The 25,717-nt window shown below is 42.8% G+C and overlaps 1 pseudogene; it reads left to right on the top strand.

The window, feature by feature from the left end:
• Positions 1–25,717, top strand: part of LOC115168842 (nucleolar complex protein 2 homolog) — a 50,651-nt pseudogene that overhangs the window by 13,795 nt on the left and 11,139 nt on the right.

Below are 25,717 nucleotides of genomic sequence, written 5' to 3'. Positions count from 1 at the left end.
CCGGCTCCACCGATTGCTTCTACCATGCAGTCAGTGTATCATGACTCTACCCTGCTACTGTCAGACCTGGCTAAACGAGCACCTATCTGACCAATAGACCAAATAGAGAGTGACCAACTACCACAATAGACTATGTGACAATGGGTCTTAGTTTGGCATACAGTACAGAAATGAGCGTTATTACCATAATAGAACTCAAATGGATGGAACTTTCGGTCATACCCTCTGTGTTGTATTCCATGTATAGCCTAACTGCCGTGTTGACGGACCCATGCTAAATCATTTGGAAAAGAGGACCATGTCTTTGGATAAGCTGGTGGTAATGTTGTCTTAACGTGGGGTAGGGCTGGGCGACCTGTAAATCATATAAAAAAAAAACAAGATCTAACTTATGGGCGATTCACAATAATTATCGCTAAATAAGCTTTGTTGTACATTAAAAGGTAAAATACACTGCATTTCAAACAGTCAGCAATAATCTAATGAATTCTGGGCTTGTGAAATTATACCTAGGCTAAATATAAGCCTTTCGCAAAAAAAAATATATATATACTTTTTTTACTGTCATATACACCAGCTAGGTGCAGTGAAATGTGTTTTACAGGGAAAGCCATGGTAGTACTCCTCCACTGGAGCAAATTAGGGTTAAGTGTCTTGCTCAAGGGTACATCAACAGATGTTTCAGCTTGTCGACTCAGGTATATTCAAACCAGTGACCTTTCGGTTACTGGCCCAGTGCTCTAACCGCTAGGCTACCTGCCAGCCTCATAAAGCACAATTTCTGTCTGTAGCATCCGAACGGTTCGGTCTACAAACTATTATATCCATTTTGCTCTACAACCCCCACAAGTGTCAGGGGACTTGTCTGAAGTCGGTACAGCCGATCTGACCATTTCTGTCTGTAGCGTCCGACCTGTTCGGGCTACACACTGTTCTCCGTTTTGCTCTAGGACACCCAAATGACTTGTGAATGGAAGTACATACGGAAGTAGTTTAGTGCCTAAAAAAAGGGTTAAATGTTTGTTAAAAATCCTGATCTTATATCTCTCGGATACAGGACAGACAGATTTTTTCTTCTTTTTTTTAATCTTTTTTTTTCTCCATGTATGAACCAGTTATTCAGTGTGTTTCTATGGGCTTATAGCAGTAAGGCCAAATTAAATGTTTCATCAAAAAATGTAAATAAATATATTTTTGATACCTAAAGGGGTACTAAAATTCTAAATCAAATAGCTAAATGATCCTTGGTAAGGCCATCATAAAACAATTCCATATGTTTGGTTAGCCAACTTGGATCTATTTGCTACTGTAGCTAACAAGGTAGAACAGTTGAATTGTTATGAACACACCCTTCTGTCCGTCTCCAACAGGTTTTACAGCATGCTAGCCTGTCGACTTTGCTAGCATGTCCACCGGCTGGTCTTTCATTCTATCGGTTAGGTTGCCAGAGGCGCAACCCAGTCGTGAAGTCTTTGTGTTCTAAAATGTTCCTTTGCCATGCAGGTTGGCAAAGTTCTTATCTAGAGGCGTAATGGTACACATATTCATACTGATCCGTTCGGTACAGGGACCTCTGTTTGTCCGCACTGTGATCCCGAATGAATACAAAAAAAGAAGAAACAAAACACTAGGCTATGCCTCTTGAGTAATTCTGAGCTGAAAAAAACGAACATTTCAGGTTATACAGTTAAAACAACTGAGTACGTTGTAATCAAAATTCACATTTCAAACTGTCCTTTTGTGAGGCACAGCCGAGAACTAGTTCAGTACGATGGCGAGTGGTGGCGTCAATAAACCAGAATTAGAGGATCCTCCATGCATCATCGTTTATCTCCAGTTTGGGAACATTTTGGCTTCCCAGTAGATTACTATGACGATGGAGAGTTGTGGATGAAATATTAACAGTATGTCACAACACTCAATGAGAATAGCCTATGCAGCTGCCAACACCTCAAATATGTTGACACAACAACATCACTCCAGTATACCGGAGCAAGATGCAAATGCGAAGAAACAACAACACAACAACTTCTCCCTTCTGCATTTAAGCAGCCCTTGGCAACTGATTCTGTCCCGGCCAAAGAAATTACAAGAGCGATAGCTAGGCTGTGTTTATTTTTTTACAGTCTTTGGTTTATAGCTGCGGATATTCGCCCATTCTCGTTGGTTGAGAATAGGGGGTTTCAGCACCTTGTGAAAGTGCTCGAGACACGTTACTAACTTCCCTCTTGCACCCATTTCAGCAAACAGGTAGTACCAACTCTTTAAGCAAGACAAAGTCGAAGTTTTCAATGAATTGGCCAATACACCGTGTTGCGCTTACTAAACACTAGAACCGCCAAGACGGTCAATCTGACAGTTTTCAATTTCAATAACTTCATTTCAATAAAAACCTTTAACCCACCAGTCCCTGACTTTACTAAATATGTGTATTTTACATTGTAGCAGTACTTTGAGATAAATATTGTCACGTCCTGACCAGTATAGAGGATTATTTGTATTATTTGGTCAGGGCGTGGCAGAGGTATGTTTGTTTTGTATGGTGTTTTTTTTTAGTATAACTTAGAGGGGTGTGTTATTTATGTGTTCCGGGGTTTTGTGGTGTATGTTTTAGTATGAGTAGGTTCTCGGTTAAGTTTAATATGTGCAGATTTGGTTGCTGGACTCTCAATTGGAGGCAGGTGTTTCTAGTTGCCTCTGATTGGGAGTCCTATAAGTAGGTGTGTGTTTTGTTTGTCACTTGTGGGTAGTTGTATGTTAGCACTGCTTTTGTTTAGCCTGCTACACTGTTCCTGTCGTGAGTTTTGTTTATTGTTTTTTCCTTGTGTTCTCATTTAAAATAAAAGATGATGAGCACGCAATCCGCTGCATATTGGTCCACTTTGTCCGACAGCGATTTCAACATATCTTCTGACGAAGAGGTTTGTGACAGAACTACCCACCACAACAGGATCAAGCAGCGGAGAAAGGAGCTGCACGAGGAATATATGGACTATACTGAGAGATGGACTTGGGAACAGATTCTGGCCGGAGAGGGCCCGTGGAAGAAGGCCGGGGTGGACCAGGAACGCTACCGGGGTCATGTCTGGCGAGGAAGCCGGAGAGGCACCCACCATCATTTTTTTGGGGGGGGGCACACGGGTAGTTTGGCTAGGCCTAGGAAGAGCCATAAGCCAGCTACCCGTGAGAGTATGGAAGAGCGTATGAGGTGGAGAGCGCCGTGTTTCGCTATGGTGCACTCTATCTCGCCCATACGCACGCACAGTCCAGTGCGCGCCATTCCAGCACCTCGCAGATGCCGTGCTAGAGTGGGCATCCAGCCTGGTAGGAGGATGCCTGCGCAGCGCGTCTGGTCGCCGGTACGCCTCCTAGGACCAGGCTACCCTACGCCCGCTCTACGTACGGCAACCATCAGGCCCCTGCACAGCCCAGTTCACCCCGTACCAGCACCCCGCTCATACAGGGCTGCTAGTTCCATCCAGCCAGGACGGGTTGTGCAGGCGGTGCGGTCAAGGCCACCTGTGCGCCTCCATGGCCAAGTCTTTCCGGTTCCCGCCTCTCGTGCTAACCCGGAAGTGGGTACCTCCAGTCCGGCATGACCAGTACCAGCAACCCGGACCAAGCTTCCCATGAGCCAACCTAGTCCTATTCGGCCTGTACCCGCTCCTCGCACTAGCCCTGAGGTGCGGGTCCCCAGACTGGCACATCCAGTACCAGCACCACACATCAGGCTTCCAGTGCGCCAGCCCAGTCCGACTCGGCCTGTTCCCGCTCCCCGCACTAGCCCTGAGGTGCGTATCTCCAGACTGGCACATCCAGTACCAGTACCACGCATCAGGCTTCCATTGCGTCAGCCCAGCCTCAAGAGCCCGGCACCAGTGTGCAGTCCAGAGTGTCCGGCACCAGTGTGCAGTCCAGAGTGTCCGGCACCAGTGTGCAGTCCAGAGTGTCCGGCACCAGTGTGCAGTCCAGAGTATCCGGCAACAGTGTCTAGTCCGGAACTGAGAGAGACTGCCTGCGACCCGGAACCGAGGGAGTCTGCCTGCGACCCGGAACCGAGGGGGTCGGCCTGCGACCCGGGACTGAGGGAATCTGCCTGTGACCCAGAACCGGGTGAGTCTACCTACGATCCGAAAATAAAAAGGATTAACTGTGTATCGAATGAGTCTGCCTACGATCCGAAAATAAAAAGGATAACTGTGTTTCGAATGAGTCTGCTTACGATCCGAAAATAAAAAAGGATTAACTGTGTATCGAATGAGTCTGCCTACTGTGTGGAACGGAAGAGGTCTGCCTACGATCCGGAACAAGGGGAGTCTGCCTACGGCCCGAAACGGAGCAAGTCTGTCTGCAGTCTGGAGGGCAGTAGGCCTGAGCCGGAGCTGCCTCCTATATAGGTGGGTTGGGGAGGGGGGGTGTAGCACAGGTGCCGTCGTTGACGGCAGCCACCCTCCCTTCCCTCCCTTTAGTTTAGGGGGATTTTTCTGTTTGTTTTGGGGTATTTTCTGGGTTTTGTGTAAGGTGCATCTGGGGGGGGGTGTGGGGTACTGTCACGTCCTGACCAGTATAGAGGATTATTTGTATTATTTGGTCAGGGCGTGGCATAGGTATGTTTGTTTTGTATGGTGTTTTTTTTGTGTATAGCTTAGAGGGGTGTGTTATTTATGTGTTCTGGGGTTTTGTGGTGTATGTTTTAGTATGAGTAGGTTCTCGGTTAAGTTTTCTATATGCAGATTTGGTTGCTGGACTCTCAATTGGAGGCAGGTGTTTCTAGTTGCCTCTGATTGGGAGTCCTATAAGTAGGTGTGTGTTTTTGTTTGTCACTTGTGGGTAGTTGTATGTTAGCACTGCTTTTGTTTAGCCTGCTACACTGTTCCTGTCGTGAGTTTTGTTTATTGTTTTTTTTCCTCGTGTTCTCATTTAAAATAAAAGATGATGAGCACGCAATCCGCTGCATATTGGTCCACTTTGTCCGACAGCGATTTCAACATATCTTCTGACGAAGAGGTTTGTGACAAATATAATACAAGACAAAAACTTTCTGAGCATTTCATCCACAAACCACAATGGCGGTCAAAATGATTGTATGTATATTTAACAGTAGAATAGGAGTACCAACGCCTTGAGGAGTACCAACCAGTCTAATAAATCCATTTAACTAGACAAGCATGGCCTTATTGAACCCCTCCTTGATATGATCTTGTTATTGTCACGTGTGTGTGCACATGCATCTATCAATCCAATGTTATCATGATTTGTTTTAAGGGATATTATACTTTAGTAATCCACAATTACCTGGTGATGTAAAAGTATAATGACATTATCTTCCATATTCCTACAGATACCTTGTAACTGGCGATTCTTTCAAAACAATTACCTACAGTTACTGTGTAGGGCACTGCAAGGTTGGGTGACAAGGGCCATCTGGGACTGCCTCCTGGAGGAATTCAGATGTGTGAAGGCTACCTATGTCCTGCATAACTTCATGAGGATGGACATGAGGTCCAGGAGGGGGATCTGTAGCTTGCCGCTGTATGCCGGAGGAGACGTCTGCTGCTCTGCAGGATGTTTCAAGGATGGGGTCCAACAACGCAGCAAGAGAGGCAATAACTACACCCACCCGTAGCAAACGCTCCAGCAGGTATATCTCACTGGTCATCCCCAAAGCCAACACCTCCTTTGGCTGCCTTTCCTTCCAGTTCTCTGCTACCAATGGCTGGAACGAATTGCAAAAATCGCTGAAGTTGGAGACATAACTTTAAGCACAAGCTATCAGTGCAGCTTACCGATCACTGCAGCTGCACACAGCCCATCTGTAATAGCCCATCCAACTACCTACCTCTGTCACGACTTCCGCCGAAGTCAGGTCCTCTCCTTGTGGTGCTCGGCGGTCGGTGTCGCCGGGCTTCTAGCCATCATCGATCCACTTTTCATTTTCCATGTGTTTTGTCTTGTTTTTCCTCACACCTGGTTTCAATTACTTGTGTATTTAACCCTCTGTTCCCCCCATGTCTTTGTGTGGGATTTTTTGTTCTGGATGCTGTTGGTTTTGCTTAATAAATCTCTGGTTATTACCCAGTTCTGCTCTCCTGCGCCTGACTTCTCTGCTGCCAATTATGCACCCTGCTACAACCTCATCCCCATATTGTTTTATTTACTTTTTTGCTCTTTTGCACACTAGTATTTCCAGTATTTCTACTTGCACATCATCTGCACATCTATCACTCTAGTGTCAATTTGCTAAATTGTAATTACTTCGCTACTATGGCCTATTTATTGCCTTACCTCCTTGCGCCATTTGCACACACTGTATATACAATTTTTCTATTGTGTTATTGACTGTAAGTTTGTTCATTCCATGTGTAACTCTGTTGTTTTTGTCACACTGCTTTGCTTTATCTTTGCCAGGTCGTAGTTGTAAATGAGAACTTGTTCTCAACTGGCCTACCTGGTTAAATAAAGGTGAAATAAATAAAATAATTTAAGTCACCCATATTGAAAGAAATGTAGAACAATTAGACACCCTATAACCCACACCTACACACGCATGTATCAATCTGATGGATTGTGTTGTGCAGTAAGCAGGTTCAGGTGTATAACTGTGGCTCCTTCCACTTTCAAAGAATAGGCAAGAGGGCCAACCATAGAGAATAGTAAGACACTTCATTATTTCTATAACTACGCTATATTGTTTGTCCTCGTGTCGGATCATGTTTTTCAGCATAAAGTACTCTGCAGCCACAGTGTGGACACCAGGTGAGGTCACACACACACATATTCCTGTTGAACACTTGCTTTAACTACATTATTGAGAAAATAACAGTCTCTCTCCTTCACTTCATCACTCTTTCCCCTTCTCCCTAAATCCTCTGGGTCAGGTATTCCCAAACTGGGGTACGCAAGGCTATACATTTGAGTGAGGTTTTTTTCTTGCCTGAGTAGCCTCGTTTCACTGCCAAAAATACAATTCAACCATCTAGTGTTCAGCAAAATAACAACACAATGTCAAATACAGGTAGCCTAGTCAAATCATTAACATCCAATCACATTAACCGTTACTCTCTCGCGGGAAACATTCAATCTTGCGCAGACATTTAGAAATGAAACATGACAATTTGAAAAATAAGCCACAGGAGTTTTTTGAGCGAGAATAATGACTGTCGAGTAGTAAGACATGAATAAAAGCAACAGATACCATTAATAAGAAGGGTCTAGGAGCGTCTTATATGATGAGCTACCGAGTGGGCAGGCAAGTGTCACGCCCTGACCTGAGAGAGCCATTTTTCTCTGTTTGGTTAGGTCGGGGTGTGATATGGGGTGGGCATTCTATGTCATATATTTCTTTGTGTTTGGCCGAGTATGGTTCCTAATCAAAGGCAGCTGTCTATCATTGTCTCTGATTGGGAATCATACTTAGGCAGCCCTTTTTCCCACCTTGTTGTGGGATCTTGTTTTTGTACAGCTCAGTGAAAGCCTGCAGAACGTGACGTTCGGTTTCCTTTGTTTGTTATTTTGTTTAGTGTTCTGAGTATAAATACAATTTAATCATGAGCACTTACCACGCTGCACCTTGTTCTACCCATAACGACGAATGTTACAGCAAGCCCCATACTATTGTGGAGGACTCTGCTGCCGCGGATATGGCTAGGACAATGCTGGGGGAAAAGTCCCAAAAAACTATACATACAATGTCTTCATTAAACAACTGTTTCACGACACATCACTGACATGGCAGGAGATGTTTTGAAACAATTACTGCTTCGCATACAAGCCGGTGAATTACATGCGTTACAGCTGGATGAGTCAACAGACGTGGCGGGCCTGGCACAGCTCCTGGTGTATGTCCATTATGTTTATGGGGGGACAATTAGGGAAGACATCTTCTTCTACAAACCACTGGAAACCAGGACATGCAAGGATATTTTTTAAGTATTGGACAGCCTTGTGACATCAAATGGACTTTGGTGGTCAAGATGTGTCGGTACTGATGGCGCAAAAGCCATGACAGGGAGACATTGTGGAGTGGTAACGCTCGTGCAAGCAGTTGCTCCCAATGCCACTTGGGTACACTGCAGCATCCACCGAGAGGCTCTTGCTGCCAAGAGAATGCCTGACAGCTTGAAAGATATTTTGGACACTACAGTGAAAATGGTTAACTTTGTTAAAGCAAGGCCCCTGAACTCCTGTGTATTTTCTGCATTATTCAATGATATGGGCAGCAAACATGTAACGCTTTTACAACATCCAGAGTGCGCTGGTTATCAAGGAGCAAAGTATTGACACGTTTTTTTTAAATTGAGAGATAATCTTAAAGATTTCTTTACTGACCATAATTTTCACTTGTCTGACCACTTGCATGATGACGAGTTTCTCACACGACTGGCCTATCTGGGTGATGTTTTTTCTCACCTGAATGACCTGAATCTAGGATTACAGGGACACTCTGCAACTATATTCAAAGTGCGGGACAAAATTGAGGCTATGATTAAGAAGTTGGAGCTTTTTTCTGTCTGCATTAACAAGGACAACACACAGGTCTTTCCATCATTGTATGATTTTTTTGTTTGCAAATTAACTCAAGCTTACGGACTATGTCAAATGTGATATAGCGAAGCACCTGAGTGAGCTGGATGTGCAATTACGCAGGTACTTTCCCGAAACGGGCGACACAAACAACTGGATTTGTTATCCCTTTCCTGCCCTGCCTCCAGTCCACTTACCGCTATCTGAACAAGAGAGCCTCATCAAAATTGCAACAAGCAGTTCTGTGACAATTTTATCAGAAGCCACTGCCAGTTTTCTGGATTGGGTTGCGCTCAGAGTTTCTTGCCTTGGCAAATCACGCTGTTAAGACACTGCTGCCCTTTGCAACCACATACCTATGTGAGAGTGGATTCTCGGCCCTCACTAGCATGAAAACGAAATACAGGCACAGACTGTGTGGAAAATGATTTAAGACTGAGTGTAATAGTCTGTGTGAGCTGGTGTGGAGGAGTAAGGCGCAGGACAGCAGATATGAGTAAAAAACGTATTTACTCAAAATACAAACAAATACAACGCAATAATGCGAGCCCACAATAACGGACTGTATTACATACAAACAATTACTCACAAACAAACATGGGGGAACAGAGGTTTAAATAATGAACAAGTAATTGAGGAATTGAAACCAGGTGTGTAAGACAAAGACAAAACAAATGGAAAATGAAAAGTGGATCGGTGATGGCTAGAAGGCCGGTGACGTCGACCGCCGAACGCCGCCCGAACAAGGAGAGGGACCGACTTCGGCGGAAGTCGTGACACTGAGACTCTCCAATACAACCCAACATTGCAGAGTTATGTGCATTCTTTCAAGCACACCCTCTTCATTAACCTGTGGTGAGTTATTCACCATTTTTGACATACAAATAAGGTTTTATATGTAAGATGGCCAAATAAAGAGCAAAATTATTGATTATTATTAGATTATTATTATTTGTGCCCTGGTCCTATAAGAGCTTTTTGTCACTTCCCACGAGCTGGGTTGTGACAAAAACGCACACTCATTCTTATGTGGCAGGCTTACAATGATGGCAAAAAAACAACATTTGAGAGTGCTTGAAGGGGTACGGGACTATAAAAGGTTTGGGAGCTATATCAGCTGTGTCGGTGAACCCCTCCCGCATCTGAACTGGCTACATAGAGGGCACAGCATGATCAGAGTTGAGAGGTCAGTTGGTCAGGCCAACAGGAAGTATTGTTAAAGAGATGCTTTACATTGATGCAGTAGTCCCAGAGTTAATGATCCAAGGTCAGTTTTGTATTTCCCCTCCTGATGATTATGACCAACAGTCTTTTTCGATCTCTCTCTCTCTCCATCTGTCTCTCATCTGCAGGTATGTTTTGATGTGAGAGAGGATGCCAACCCCCAGTCCTGTCATCGCCACCTCACCCGCTCTTAAGATAACCTCTTACATCTAGACGTTCCGCTAGCGAAACACCTGCTCCAATATCCAATGATAGGTGTGGCGCAAATTACAAATTCCTCAAAAATACAAAAACTTCAATTTTTCAAACATATGACTATTTTAATCCATTTTAAAGACAAGACTCTCCTTTATCTAACCACACTGTCCGATTTCAAAAAGGCTTTACAGCGAAAGCAAAACTGTCAGCAGAGTACCCTGCCAGAAATAATCAGACACCCATTTTTCAAGCTAGCATATAATGTCACAAAAAACAAAACCACAGCTAAATGCAGCACTAACCTTTGATGATCTTCATCAGATGACACGCCTAGGACATTATGTTATACAATACATGCATGTTTTGTTCAATCAAGTTCATATTTATATCAAAAACCAGCTTTTTACATTAGCATGTGACGTTCAGAACTAGCATTCCCACCGAACACTTCCGGTGAATTTACTAAATTACTCACGATAAACGTTCACAAAAAACATAACAATTATTTTAAGAATTATAGATACAGAACTCCTTTATGCACTCGCTATGTCAGATTTTAAAATAGCTTTTTGGTGAAAGCACATTTTGCAATATTCTGAGTAGATAGCACACCATCACAGGCTAGCTATTTTGACACCCACCAAGTTTGACCCTCACCAAACTCCGATTTACTATTAGAAAAGTTTGATTACCTTTCCTGTTCTTCGTCAGAATGCACTCCCAGGACTTCTACTTCAATAACAAATGTTGGTTTGGTTCAAAATAATCCATAGTTATATCCAAATAGCGGCGTTTTGTTCGTGCGTTCAAGACACTATCCAAGGGTGACGAAGGGTTACGCGCCCAACGCGTTTCGTGACAAAAAAATTCTAAATATTCCATTACCGTACTTCGAAGCATGTCAACCGCTGTTTAAAATAAATGTTTATGCTATTTTTTTCGTAAAAAAGCGATAATATTCCAACCGGGAGTCGTTGTTTACATTCAAAGACGAAAGAATAAAAACATGGGGTCGCCTCGTGCACGCGCCTCAGTCTCGTAGTACTCTGACCGACCACTATCCAAACGCGCTAATGTTTTTCAGCCACGGCCTTTCAAAGCCACGATTCAGCTTTTTGCCGCCTTCTGAGAGCCTATGGGAGCCGTAGGAAGTGTCACGTAACAGCAGAGATCCCTTGTTTTGGATAGAGATAATCAAGAAGGCCAAGAAATGGTCAGACAGGGTACTTCCTGTACAGAATCTTCTCAGGTTTTGGGCTGCCAAATGAGTTCTGTTATACTCACAGCCACCATTCAAACAGTTTTAGAAACTTTGGAGTGTTTTTTATCCAAAGCGAATAATTATATGCATATTCTAGTTTCTGGGCAGGAGTAATAATATGATTAAATCGGGTACGTTTTTTATCCGGCCGTGAAAATACTGCCCCCTATCCATAACAGGATAACCTTTGGGCCAACTGGGAGCCCAAGACTGGTTAGGAGACACCACTAGAGACACTTATGTAATTGTGATGAACTAAGAGAATATTAGGGTAGCACTGTGATTCATTAAACACATGCTGCCTTCCCTGCCCCTATGTCCTTATCTCTTTCCCTTTTACACCTCTCTCACCACCTTTCTTCCTCTGTTTTTATAATTCACAACAGATGTGCATTGAAGTACAGATTGAACTTGTATTTATAATATATTACAATTATAATATTTATAATGCATTTATTTATAACACTTGGATAATTAACTTCTTTCAATAAAGCATTTCACATTCTCTACTGGTTGAAATTAATTCTCTCATTTGATGAAATACTACACTTATCCTGTGTTTATCAGATCAATGCAGATGAAAGAAATTAGATAGAGATAAACTGGTTTGAGTATTTACATGATGCATAGGAAGTGTAGTGTACTGTTTAAAATTTTATGTCTGTATATATGAATTTCAAATCAGCCTTTAACTAGTTAAATCGTGTTTCTGGTCTATTGCATAGTTACGATGTGTAACCATTGACGTCCCAGGACCAAGATTGGTAAACACTGTTGAAGTGTATAATTGTAATACATACATGCAGACACAGCGTCATTCAAAGTCTGGAATTTGATACTCCTGGTATTGGATATGACTGAAAAATAATCTCAAAGACATTCATACCTGAACTGCACCTTTATTTGCTAAGGTAGGGTACATGATCAGTGAATATATTAAATGTACAGGCTACAATGTGGGGATCCCATACATGGTAATAACTACATATATATACAACTTGCATCCTTGGCAAAAAGTTATTATATTCTACTCAATTCATAGGCTTCATTAATGTCATTCAGACTGTTTTGAAGTTGATACAACTGGCTCTGATAGCCGAGGTTTATAGCTAGGTTCTGAACTAATATGTATACCAAATGTTTGGGTCAATACACAGATCGGCTACATAGCTAGCTACACATCCATAGGCATACAGGTATTTCTATCCTCCACTGCACAATAAGCAAGAACATAGTAAGCTAGCTACGTTATTTCATCTATCTGCATTGCATGGCAAATATCAGCAAGGCAAGCTTAGAACATTGTACATTCAATGTGCAGTAAATGCTTTAGCTAGCTAGATTCTTTACATCCACTGTTTCACAAGACGGCAGCCTGGTTTGCTGGTTGTTTCAGGAGTCCCTAAAACGTTAAACAACCAGAATTACAATTTCATACTCCTGTCACAACACCAGTAAAGCCAGCCAGCTAGCTGGCTAATGTTAGCTAGTCAGCTAGCTTTCAAAATCGGGATTTTTGTAAATTAACTTTATAAAAAAATATGCATAATCGTTTGTCTCTACATTAACTAACATATTCCTGTGAACTGTAATTTTTTTTGCATGATTTGTTATGATGTTATAATCACTTACATCCTAGTATTTTTGTCAGCCATCTTTGCTGAAGAAAGTCTCCTATGGAACACCGTTTGGGTCTTTGTGTGTCAAAAACGATGAACGTCAAATAACATTATTTGATGCGTTCAATTTTTGTAGTTTTTATATTTCACCTTTATTTAACCAGGTAGGCAAGTTGAGAACAAGTTCTCATTTACAACTGTGACCTGGCCAAGATAAAGCAAAGCAGTTTGACACATATAACACAGAGTAAAACAAACATACAGTCAATAATACAGTAGAAAAATAAGTCTATGTACAATGTGACCAAATGAGGTGAGATAAGGGAGGTAAAGGCAATAAATAGGCCATGGTGGCAAAGTAAATACAATATAGCAATTAAAACACTGGAATGGTAGATTTGACAGTAGATGAGTGTGCAAAGTAGAAATACTGGAGTGCAAAGGAGCTAAATAAATAAATACAGGAGGGGAAGAGGTAGTTGTTTGGGCTATTTATAGATGGGCTATGTACAGGTGCAGTGATCTGTGAGCTGCTCTGACAGCTGGTGCTTAAAGCTAGTGAGGGAGATAAGTGTTTCCAGTTTCAGATATTTTTGTAGTTCGTTCCAGTCATTGGCAGCAGAGAACTGGAAGGAGAGGCGGCCTAAGGAGGAATTGGCTTTGGGGGTGACAAGTGAGATACACCTGCTGGAACGTGTGCTACGGGTGGGTGCAGCTATGGTGACCAGCGAGCAGAGATAAGGTGGGACTTTACCTAGCAGGGTCTTGTAGATGACCTGGAGCCAGTGGGTTGGGAGACGAGTATGAAGCGAGGGCCAGCCAACGAGAGCGTACAGGTCGCAGTGGTGGGTAGTATACAGTGAGGGAGAAAAGTATTTGATCCCCTGCTGATTTTGTACGTTTGCCCACTTACAAAGAAATGATCAGTCTATAATTTTAAAAGTAGGTTTATTTGAACAGTGAGAGACAGAATAACAACAAAAACATCCAGAAAAACGCATGTCAAAAATTTTATTAAATGATTTGCATTTTAATGAGGGAAATAAGTATTTGACCCCCTCTCAACCAGAAAGATTTCTGTCTCCCAGAAATTATAGACTGATCCTTTCTTTGTCAGTGGGCAAACGTACAAAATCAGCAGGGGATCAAATACTTTTTTCCCCCACTGTATGGGGCTTTGGTGACAAAACGGATGGCACTGTGATAGACTGCATCCAATTTGTTGAATAGGGTGTTGGAGGCTATTTTGTAAATGACATCGCCAAAGTCGAGGATCGGTAAAATGGTATGTTTGGCAGCATGAGTGAAGGATGCTTTGTTGCAAAATAGGAAGCCAATTCTAGATTTAACTTTGGATTGGAGATGTTTTATGTGAGTCTGGAAGGAGAGTTTACAGTCTAACCAGACACCTAGATATTTGTAGTTGTCCACATATTCTAAGTCATTACCGTCCAGAGTAGTGATGCTGGACGGGCGGGCAGGCGCAGGCAGTGATCGGTTGAAGAGCATGCATTTAGTTTTACTTGTATTTAAGAGCAGTTGGAGGCCACAGAAGGAGAGTTGTATGGCATTGAAGCTCGTCTGGAGGGTTGTTAAAAAAAAAGACTAAAGACTAAAGTACAATATTAACTTTAAAACCCGGACGAGCCCCCACATGTCACAGGCCGGCTCATAGCCTGTGGCAAAAATGAGGGGACATCAACAACAGGTATAGGCCAATTCAAAAGGTTCTGTATTGTAAACAAAACTATTAACTTTAAACAAAGGAAAAAGGAATGAGGTGTGGAAATGTCATAATGTAGGGTGTATGTAAAGTGCGTGAATATGTGTGTGTGAACATGACTGAGTGGAAACTACGTAAAACTACAAAGGAACAAACAAAACACCTGGAGGAGCAGGGAGAGAGAGGTTAGTGGAGCAGTTTTATACCCTGAGCCCAGGTGGCTCCAATCACGCCAGCTCCAATCACTAATGACCCTCCTCTGCCTGCAGGAGGAACCGCCCCTGCACTGCAGAGGAGGAGCCGTGACACACAGTGTCCAAAGAAAGGCCAGAAGTATACAGAATGGTGTCGTCTGCGTAGAGGTGGATCAGAGACTCACCAGCAGCAAGAGCGACATCATTGATATATACAGAGAAGAGAGTCGGCCCAAGAATTTAACCCTGTGGCACCCCCATAGAGACTGCCAGAGACCCGGACAACAAGCCCTCAGATTTGACACACTGGACTCTGTCGGAGAAGTAGTTGGTGAACCAGGCGAGGCAATCATTTGAGAAACCAAGGCTGTTGAGTCTGCCGATGAGGATGTGGTGATTGACAGAGTCGAAAGCCTTGGCCAGGTCAATGAATACGGCTGCACAGTATTGTTTCTTATCGATGGCGGTTAAGATATCATTTAGAGCCTTGAGCGTGGCTGAGGTGCACCCATGACCAGCTCTGAAACCAGATTGCATAGCGGAGAAGGTATGGTGGGATTCAAAATGGTCGGTGATCTGTTTGTTAACTTGGCTTTCGAAGACCTTAGAAAGGCAGGGTAGGATAGATATAGGTCTGTAGCAGTTTGGGTCAAGAGTGTCCCCCCTTTGAAGAGGGGGATGACCGCAGCTGCTTTCCAATCTTTGGGAATCTCAGACGACACGAAAGAGAGGTTCAACAGCCTAGTAATAGGGGTTGCAACAATTTCGGCAGATCATTTTAGAAAGAAAGGGTCCAGATTGTCTAGCCCGGCTGATTTGTGGGGGTCCAGATTTTGCAGCTCTTTCAGAACATTATCTGACTGGATTTGGGAGAATGAGAAATGGGGAAGGCTTGGGCGAGTTGCTGTGGAGGGTGCAGTGCTGTTGACCGGAGTAGGGGTGGCCAGGTGGAAAGCATGGCCAGCCGTAGAAAAATGCTTATTGAAATTCTCAGTTATAGTGGATTTATTGGTGGTGACAGAGTTACCTATCCTCAGTGCCCACTGGCAGCTGGGAGGAGGTGCTCTTATTCTCAATGGACTTTACAAAGTCCCAGAACTTTTTTGAGTTTGTGTTGCAGGAAACAAATTTCTGCTTGAAAAAGCTAGCCTTGGCTTTTCTAACTGCCTGTGTATATTGGTTTCTAACTTCCCTAAAAAGTTGCATTTCATGGGGGCTGTTCGATGCTAATGCAGAACGCCACAGGATGTTTTTGTGTTGGTTAAGGGCAGTCAGGTCTGGAGAGAATTAAGGGCTATATCTGTTCCTGGTTCAACATTTCTTTAATGGGGCATGCTTATTTAAGATGGTGAGGAAGGCATTTAAAAAAATAACCAGGCATCCTCTACTGACGGGATGAGGTCGATATCCTTCCAGGATACCCGGGCCAGGTCGATTAGAAAGGCCTGCTCGCTGAAGTGTTTCAGGGAGCGTTTGATAGTGATGAGTGGATATAACTACAACTGACGCCATTTGGGTCTTTGCGTGTCAAAGAAGATACGTTAAATAACACTATTTGATGTGTTAAATAAGCTTTTAATTTGATACGTCAAATAACACAATTCTATTATAGAATGTTGTGTGTGCTGAATTTGCATGTGCAAGCCAAGCACCACCACTACTATCAGTAGCACTGTCAAAGCTGTACAAAAAAAGTCTGCGACAAGCACACACCGGCCACGAACGATGTGTTTACAATACAGCATTGGTAATAAGGCATTCATTGTTTGACCGCAACTTCTGGGGTAGCTAGCTAGCTTTAGCTTGGCACCTAGCTAGCACCAATACAACCAGCCTGAAAACAATGACCAGTAGAAACTGCAGTCATTTTCATTATTCTTAGCAATGATTTAGGAATCCTTGTGAGTAAGTATTAGCTAGGTAGCCACTTGTTGTTCACCTATTGAAATTGAACTTCAGGCACAACCGGACAGGGTTATGTATTGTGAAGCTAGCCACAATAAGGATTAAGCACAATTGTGGAATTTGCGGTTTGCCTCCAAAACAAAAGTACCTCTTTGAAAGTGGTGCAGAAGGTTACAATTGGTGGAATCATGCCATATTTAGACTAGACGGTGTTAAACAAGGTTGGAATGTGAAGCAATGAAATGGGGTATCAGTCTACTCGGTGACACCCACAGAACACAACTGTGAAGAGTTTACGCAAAAACTAGCGTTGTAGCTCTTATTGCGGGACTGTGACTGTGTGAAATCACCTTACCAGTCAGCCTATTGTGTGTATTGACATTCATATTGCACTCTACAGCTTTACCTAAGGATTGGGGTTCAATGAAATGGGGTATCAGTCTACTCAATACCAAATATATTTTTTCCCAATGTCTTCCTCAGAGTTATCAGACTCCAAAACATCCACGCAGTATTGTGTTTCCTCGGGAATAGAGTTCAATGCACATAGTAGGTTGACAGTAAATGTGGTTCAATACACAGTTGCTTCAGAGTCCCACAATAAGAGCTGTGTGTCACTGAGTAGACTGATACCCCATGTCATTGATCCACAATCCATAGGTAAGGCTGTACAGTGAAATAAGTATGCCCCCAATGCAATGCTAAAGTCTAATACATCCAGTGTGATTTCAACAGATTTTTGTCAAATTAATAAATTATTCTCTTTTGTTCATTTTATATAACAACATTCCAACATCGTTTAGCATGATCTAATCTATTATGGCAGAATTCTACTATTTGTATTCATTTGCATCACTGTTAATGGCATGCTTTTATTTTGAAGGCTAGCCTAAAAGTCCACTATTGTGGCTAATCCTTATTGTGCCTAGCTTCACATGGATGGGTCCGACCGCCATTAAACAAATAAAAATGGTCTTATAAATTAGGGTTATTTTAAATGATGACATCTAGCTATATAGTTAGCTAGCTAACTATAGCTACTGAAACAGATTGTCGTTTTGTTATGTTTTTGGGGAAGAAAATTGATTGCATCCATCAGCTAGCTAGCTTTTTTTATGACCAGCACTGTAGGTGCGCAGACAACTTTACCAGCATCATAGCATACGTATCAATGAATCGTTGTGACATATGAAATACGAGTGATAGTGTAATCAATTTGTAAGAACTATGTAAAAAAATGTATGAACGAGTTAAATTATTATGTGACGTGCAGTCATATTCAGGTCCTGATTGGTCAACAAGCTTATCTGACGCGTTAAATAGTGTTATTTGACGTATCTTTTTTGACACTCAAAGACTCAAACGTCGTTCCATAGTCTCCAGCCTTGGGTCGCATAGAGTAAAATTCGTCATGGGAACCACTCGATATGATTGGTCATCGCCCAGCGTTCCCCGCTGGTGATTTGCATAAAGTTGGAAAAAGTTCAACTTTGTCCCACGCCCTCTCCGTGTTTCACCGCGCAGCATCTTGTGCTAGTGTACATGGGTCATAAGACACAGCATTGCAGTGCTTGAGGCATCACTACAGACCTGTGTTTGATTCCAGGCTGTGTCATAACCGGCCGTGACCAGGAGTCCCATGGGGCGGCGCACAATTGGCCAGCAACGTCCGTGTTAGGGGAGGGTTTGACCGGTGCGGCTTTACTTGGCTCATCGCTTTCTAGCGACTCCTTGTGGCGGGCCGGGCGCCTGCAAGCTGACCCCAATTGTTAGTTGAAAGGTGTTTCCCCGACACATTGGTGCAGCTGGCTTCCGGGTTAAGCGGGCAGGTGTGAAGGAGCACGGTTTGGCGGGTCATGTTTTGGAGAATGCATGACTCGACCTTCGCCTCTCCTGAGCCCATTGGGGGGTTGCAGCGATGAGACAAGATTGTACCAAAAAAGATTATACCAAAAAATTAAATATGTAGAAGCACACAAAGAAATTAAGGAGCACAAATAAAAATATTTGAGGTAATAAGCTGTTTCTTTGTAGTAATGGTGCAAGCATAATGAACATGAATAATATGCTCAGTGTATTCTCCATGGCACTCAGGGGCTGCGGTACAGTGAAGTAATCATTGGAACAATTATCATCTCAGTGATTTTTGTCTAGGCGCACTGGTGCTCCTAAAATAAAATGCCAGGTCGCACATCAAAATATTTAGGTGCATATGCGAGTAAAATGGTCGCACTGTGGAGACTTGACTAGTTTGTTACTGTAAGCTATATATAAAAAATATCAATAGCCCAAACATCAGTATTAGCGCCAAGTGTGCTTGTGAATAGTGAAAATCAGCACAAAAGCAATCATTGCATTATAATAAATATACTAGTCGAAATGACAGCGGTCAAAAATAGTATATTGTCAATTATTTGTGGCCTCGCTCCTGCTTACAGTATGGTGTGCGTCTTCACGCAACCGTTGGATCTCATTTAGCTGTTATCCCTTTTCGACACAAATCTTTGTCACTTTCACTTGATTTCTAGACTTCCCACAAACAAGTTGCTTGCAGCTGCAACAGGTGTTGTGGGTTCTGTTCTGAGTGCATCTGCCCACCTGGGAGTTTCTCCTCCCCGGAAGCTGTGCGCAATGGTTCGCGTGGAATCTTGGCTGCTGCCTTGGCCCTCATATGTCTCTCACGTAGCCCTTGTGCCAGACTCATGATGAAGTATCCCCTGTTCATTGTGTTGTTCATGCACTGCTTGAACAACACGTGCGCATTGATAGCGGCCAAGTCAAGCATGTTGTACTGTAGAGCACAGCAAAAGGCGAGCGGCGAGTTCCTCCTTTCACGAGTACAGCTGTGCCATCTGATCCGAAACGTTATACGACACTCGTTCACCTGCTGCCCAATATAGATCCTTTCCCAGATATGTAAAGCTGTTCAGCATGAATAAGAATAATAATCATCAGAAATGTCATGATCCCTTTTTTCCCCGCCATCTGAGTTGTTTTCATTCCGATCTTGTCGCAACGTTAACACAGCATGTGCATCCATTCGTCTTAGTCTTGCCATTGTAAATTACGCACGCTCTCACTGTGTAGCCTACTCCAAGTAATAAGACTGCATCAATTCAGTGGACAGATATACAGTGCATTCGAAAAGTACTTAGACCCCTTCCCCTTTTCCACATGTTGTTATGTTACAGCCTTATTCTAAAATGGATTAAATACAAAAAAAAGCATCGTCAATCTACACACAATATCCTATAATGACAAAGCGAAAAACAGTTTTTTAGAATTTTGTGCAAATTGATATACAAGAAAATATAATAAATACCTTATTTACATAAGTATTCAGACCCTTTGCTATGACACTCGAAATTGAGCTCCGGTGCATCCTGTTTCCATTGATCATCCTTGAGATGTTTCTACAACTTGATTGGAGTCCGCCTGTGGTAAATTCAATTGGTTGTACATGATTTGGAAAGGCACACACCTGTCTATGTAAGGTCCCACAGTTGACAGTGCATGAAAACCAAGCCATGAGGTCGAAGGAATTGCCCGTAGCACTCCGAGATAGTATTGTGTCGAGGCACAGATCTCGGGAAGGGTACCAAAACATTTCTGCAGCATTGACCACAGGGGCTTCCATCATTCTTAAATGGAAGAAGTTTGAAACCACCAAAACTCTTCCTAGAGTTGGCCACCTGGCCAAACTGAGCAATCGGGGGAGAAGGGCCTTGGTCAGGAAGGTGACCAAGAACCTGATGGTCATTCTGACATACAGTGCCTTGCAAAACTATTCATCCCCCTTGGCGTTTTTCCTATGTTGTTGCATTACAACATCTAATTTACATTTATTTTTATTTGAATTTCATGTAATGGACATACACAAAATAGTCAAAATTGGTGAAGTGAAATGAAAAAAATAACTTGTTTAAAAAAAATCTGAAAAATGTAAAAGTGGTGCGTGCATATGTATTCACCCTCTTTGCTATGAAGCCCCTAAATAAGATCTGCTGCAACCAATTATCTTCAGACGTCACATAATTAGTTAAATAAAGTCCACCTGTGTGAAATCTAAGTACATTTACATTTACATTTTAGTCATTTAGCAGACGCTCTTATCCAGAGCGACTTACAGTAGTGAATGCATACATTTCATACAATTTCATACAATTTTTTTCTGTGCTGGCCCCCCGTGGGAATCAAACCCACAACCCTGGCGTTGCAAACACCATGCTCTACCAACTGAGCTACAGGGAAGGCTGTGTCACATGATCTCGGTATATATACACCTGTTCTGAAAGGCCCCAGAGTCTGCAACACCACTAATCAAGTTGCACCACCAAGGAAGCAGGCACCATGAAGACCAAGGAGATCTCCAAACAGGTCAGGGACAAAGTTTTGGAGAAGTACAGATCAGGGTTGGGTTATAAAAAAATATCTGAAACTTTGAACATCCCATGGAGCACCATTAAATCCATGATTAAAAAGTTGAAAGAATATGGCACCACAACAAACCTAACAAGAGAGTGCCGCCCACCAAAACTCACAGACCAGGCAAGGAGGGCATTAATTAGATAGGCAACAAAGAGACCAAAGATAACCCTGAAGGAGCTGCAAAGCACCACAGCGGAGATTGGAGTATCTGTCCATAGGACCACTTTAAGCCGCACACTCCACAGAGCTGGGTTTTATGGAAGAGTGACCAGAAAAAAGCCATTGCTTAAAGAAAAGAATAGGCAAACACGTTTGGTGTTCGCCAAAAGGCATGTGGGATACTCCCCAAACATATTTAAGAAGGTACTCTGGTCAGATGAGACTAAAATTGACCTTTTTGGCCATCAAGGAAAACGCTATGTCTGGCGCAAACCGAACACCTCTCATCACCCCGAGAACATCATCCCCACAGCATGTTAGTGGCAGCATCATGCTGTGGGGATGTTTTTCATCGGTAGGGACTGGGAAACTGGTCGGAATTGAAGGAATGATGGATGGCACTAAATACAGGGAAATTCTTGAGGGAAACCTGTTTGTCTTCCAGAGATTTGAGACTGGGATGGAGGTTCACCTTCCAGCAGGACAATGACATTAAGCATACTGCTAAAGCAACACTCGAGTGGTTTAAGAGGAAACATTTAATTGTCTTGGAATGGCCTAGTCAAAGCCCAAACCTCAATCCAATTGAGAATCTTTGGTATGACATAAAGATTACTGTACACCAGTGGAACCTATCCAACTTGAAGGAGCTGGAGCAGTTTTGCCTTAAAGAATGGGCAAAAATCCCAGTGGCTATATGTGCCAAGCTTATATACCCCAAGAGACTTGCAGTTGTAATTGCTGCAAAAGGTGGCTCTACAAAGTATTGACTTTGGGGGCGTGAATAGTGATGCACGCTCAAGTTTTCTGTTTTTTTGTCTTATTTCTTCTTTGTTTCACTTCTTCAAAGTGGTAGGCATGTTGTGTAAATCAAATGATACACACCACCCCAAACAATCTATTTTAGTTCCAGGTTGTAAGGCAACAAGACAGGAAAAATGCCAAGGGGATGAATATTTTTGCAAGCCACTGTAGCTCTAGAGTTCCTCTGTGGAGATGGAAGAACCTTCCAGAAGGACAACCACCTCTGCAGCACTCCACCAATTAGGCCTTTATGGTAGAGTGGCCAGACGGAAGCCACTCCTCAGTAAAAGGCACACGACAACAGGACAACAACCCTAGGCACACAGCCAAGACAACGCAGGAGTGGCTTCGGGACAAGTCTCGGAATGTCCTTGAGTGGCCCAGCCAGAGTCCAGACTTGAAACCGATTGAACATCTTTGGAGAGACCTGAAAATAGCTGTGCAGCGATGCTCCCCATCCAACCTGATAGAGCTTGAGAGGATCTGCAGAGAAGAATGGAAGAAACTCTCAAAATACAGGTGTGCCAAGCTTGTAGCGTCATACCAAATAAGACATGAGGCTGTAATCGCTGCTAAAGGTACTTCAACAAAGTACTGAGTAAAGGGTCTAAATATAATATTTCTGCATTTTTTTTGCAAACATTTCTTATACATGTTTTTGCTTTGTCATTATGGGATATTGTGTGTAGGTTGTTGAGGAAAAAAATAATTTAATCAATTTTAGAATAAAATTGTGGAAAATTTTTGAAAAAGTCAATGGATCTGAATACTTTCCAGAATGCACTGAAGGGGTTCACTGTTTGGAGGTTATAATTAGAATAGATGAATGCAATATAATGGCCCATCCTATTCTTCATTCACAATTGGTGACTACATAATTATGCATTGTTCGCGTCCCCTCGCTCGACAATTTACCCATACAATAATTCGATTATTGTGGATAGTCAGATTAATATAATAGTTCGATTAAAACGGTTACATTTTCCTAATAATCCAGTTTACATGGACACATTTGAAATCAGGCTACCTGATGGCACTCATTTTTGGGAAGCATATTTGATTCTGAGTTCAGTCTTCTAAAGTTTGTATGTGAAAACTATTTTAAGACGGATACATTCAGTTGTTCCGAACTCACTTTACTAGCGCTAAAGAGGGAGGCTCGCTCAGCTGATGCTAGCACATGCGCAGATCAAATACACAGCTGCAACGCCGATTTAAGATGCTTACATGTCCTAATAATTCGAAAGATTTCTCAGAAAACCATGTGTTTTAATCGACATATGATTACTTAGATGTTGACTCTACGCTGATTAAGATAAGCAAAGTAAGGTGTTTGCATGACTATTGCATAATCTGCCACTGCCATAATCCGTTTGATATCGAAATATAAGTGTGCATGTGTAACCGATGTGAAATGGCTAGTTAGTTAGCGGTGGTGCGTGCTAATAGCGTTTCAATCAGTGACGTCACTCGCTCTGAGACCTGAAGTAGGGTTTCCCCTTGCGTTGCAAGGGCCGCGGCTTTTGTGGCGCGATGGGTAACGGTGCTTCGTGGGTGTCAGTTGTTGATGTGTGCAAGGGTCCCTGGTTCGAGCCCGGGTTGCGGCGAAGAGAGGGACGGAACCTACACTGTTACACATGTAAACTTACTTGATGTTTAGATGCTTTTTACAGTGAAGATCAATTTTTATAAATTGCCTGGCTGAGCTGATGAGACAGTGAATGGAATAGTAAATAGGCATTCCGCTGTCATAGCGGGTTGTAACTTGTAGAATAAACAACAGCTAGAAACCCGTTTTAACACATAAATAGCTGTGATCCTTAACGTGTGTCTTTTTAGTGCGTTAAGGTGTCCCTGCTTGTAATCTCGCATCAAGTTTCACACAGAATTGTGACCCCTCACATTGGTTCTTATAGGTTCTTTCACCCAACAAGTCTCTTGAATGTGACGTGAAAATAAAATGTAAACGTTTCTGAGTACAAGTACTAATTCCAGTGGTGACTGAGTTTGTTGTTGGTTCAGGACGGGCTGCTAGAACAGATGTATGACCTCCATTGGTTTCCCAGAGCTGGCCCTGCCCAGCATCATCCAGGTAATATCACCATCATACCTCATCTCACCTCCCCACAGGATGGACACTTGTCTTTTTTATTTTACACCTTTGCGAAATGGTCAGCTGCTAGCCTCTCTACAGCATACTCAAGGCTGCAACAAACATGACTTGGTTGTACTATATATGGCGAGGAGGCCAGTTAGAAACAGTGGGAGAAAGAGGAAGAGAGATTAAGATTTTAGTGTGGTTGCGTTGAGCTTTAATGTCTCCACCAGCTTGCCATTGTTTTTACGGCCCTTGCGACTGACCACTGAGCCCACTTCCTGTCAGAGACAGCTAGTTGTGGGTGGGAGGCGAGCTCCTTTCTACGAGCTCAGCCAACCGACCAACGAAGGCAGAATCTGCCCTTGCCAAAGCAAACAGTCACTGAAGTCCTCCTCTTCATTTGCCCTCTTCCAGAATGAATGACTGAGTTCTTCTTGTACTCTAGTTTTTACTGTTGCTGCACACACACACACACACACTTGGCACATAGTAGCAACGACACAGTCCAGGGGGAAAAGTCAAGCACCAGACTAGATGATTATTTTCAGTTTTTTTTCTCTTACTTTTTTTTCTTCCTCCCTCCCTCTTTCTTCTTCCTCCCTTCCTGTCCTCCACCGCTCCACAGCTGAAAGCCTTCCTGAAGGAATGCAAAGTGGCCAATTACTGCAGGCAGATCCGCCAGCTGCTGGAGAAGGTACAGGAGAACAGCGGCCACATCACAGCCCGGAGACAGAGGGCCGCCTTTGGAGTGGCCGACGCGACCACCGTGGTGAGCTTGGCTGTGTTTAAGTGTGTGTGTGCCCTTCCCGCCAGCCCGTGAGCAAGTGAGCCTGTCGGTGCCAGGTCGTCTGAGCTGCTGTTCCAGTGCCCTCATTTCACCTCTTGAGCACACACAATTTCCCCTCAGTCCCTCTATCTGCTACCCCAAGTATATAGAAATGCACCTATATGAGATTCCAGCTTGAATTGGGGGTGTTTATCAGTAGTGATCTGCTGAAAAAATGTAGGCACTTACATATCGCAATGTTAAACTGAACAAAAATATAAACGTAAGATGCAACAATTTCAACTTTTTTACTGAGTTACAGTTCATATAAGGAAATCAGTCAATTTAAATGAATTCATTAGGCCCTAACTTATGGATTTCACATGACTGGGCAAGGGAGCAGCCATGGGTATGCGAGGGAGGGCATAGGTCCACCCACTTGGGTGCCAGGCCAAGCCAATTAGAATGAGTTTTTCCACACAAAAAGGGCTTTATTACAGACAAAGGAGAAATGCTCATTAACAGGGATGTAAACAAATTTGTGCACAAAATATGAGAGAAATAAGCTTTTTGTGCGTAGAGAAAATTTTGTGGATCTTTTATTTCAGCTCATGAAACATGGGACTAACACTTTACATGTTGCGTTTATATACTTTTTAAATATTTTTGTTCTGTACACAGTAACAGTCAAAAGTTTGGACACACCTACTCATTTAAGGGTTTTTCTTTCTTTTTTCTTTTTTTTACATTGTAGAATAATAGTGAAGACAGCACAACTATGAAAAAACACATATGGAATCATGTAGTAACCAAAA

This window comes from Salmo trutta, chromosome 30, assembly GCF_901001165.1.
Source record: "Salmo trutta chromosome 30, fSalTru1.1, whole genome shotgun sequence".
In the NCBI taxonomy this organism is placed as follows: Eukaryota; Metazoa; Chordata; class Actinopteri; order Salmoniformes; family Salmonidae; genus Salmo; species Salmo trutta.
Note: the sequence above shows the minus strand (reverse complement) of the source record. Positions and strands in the feature narration are given on the sequence as shown.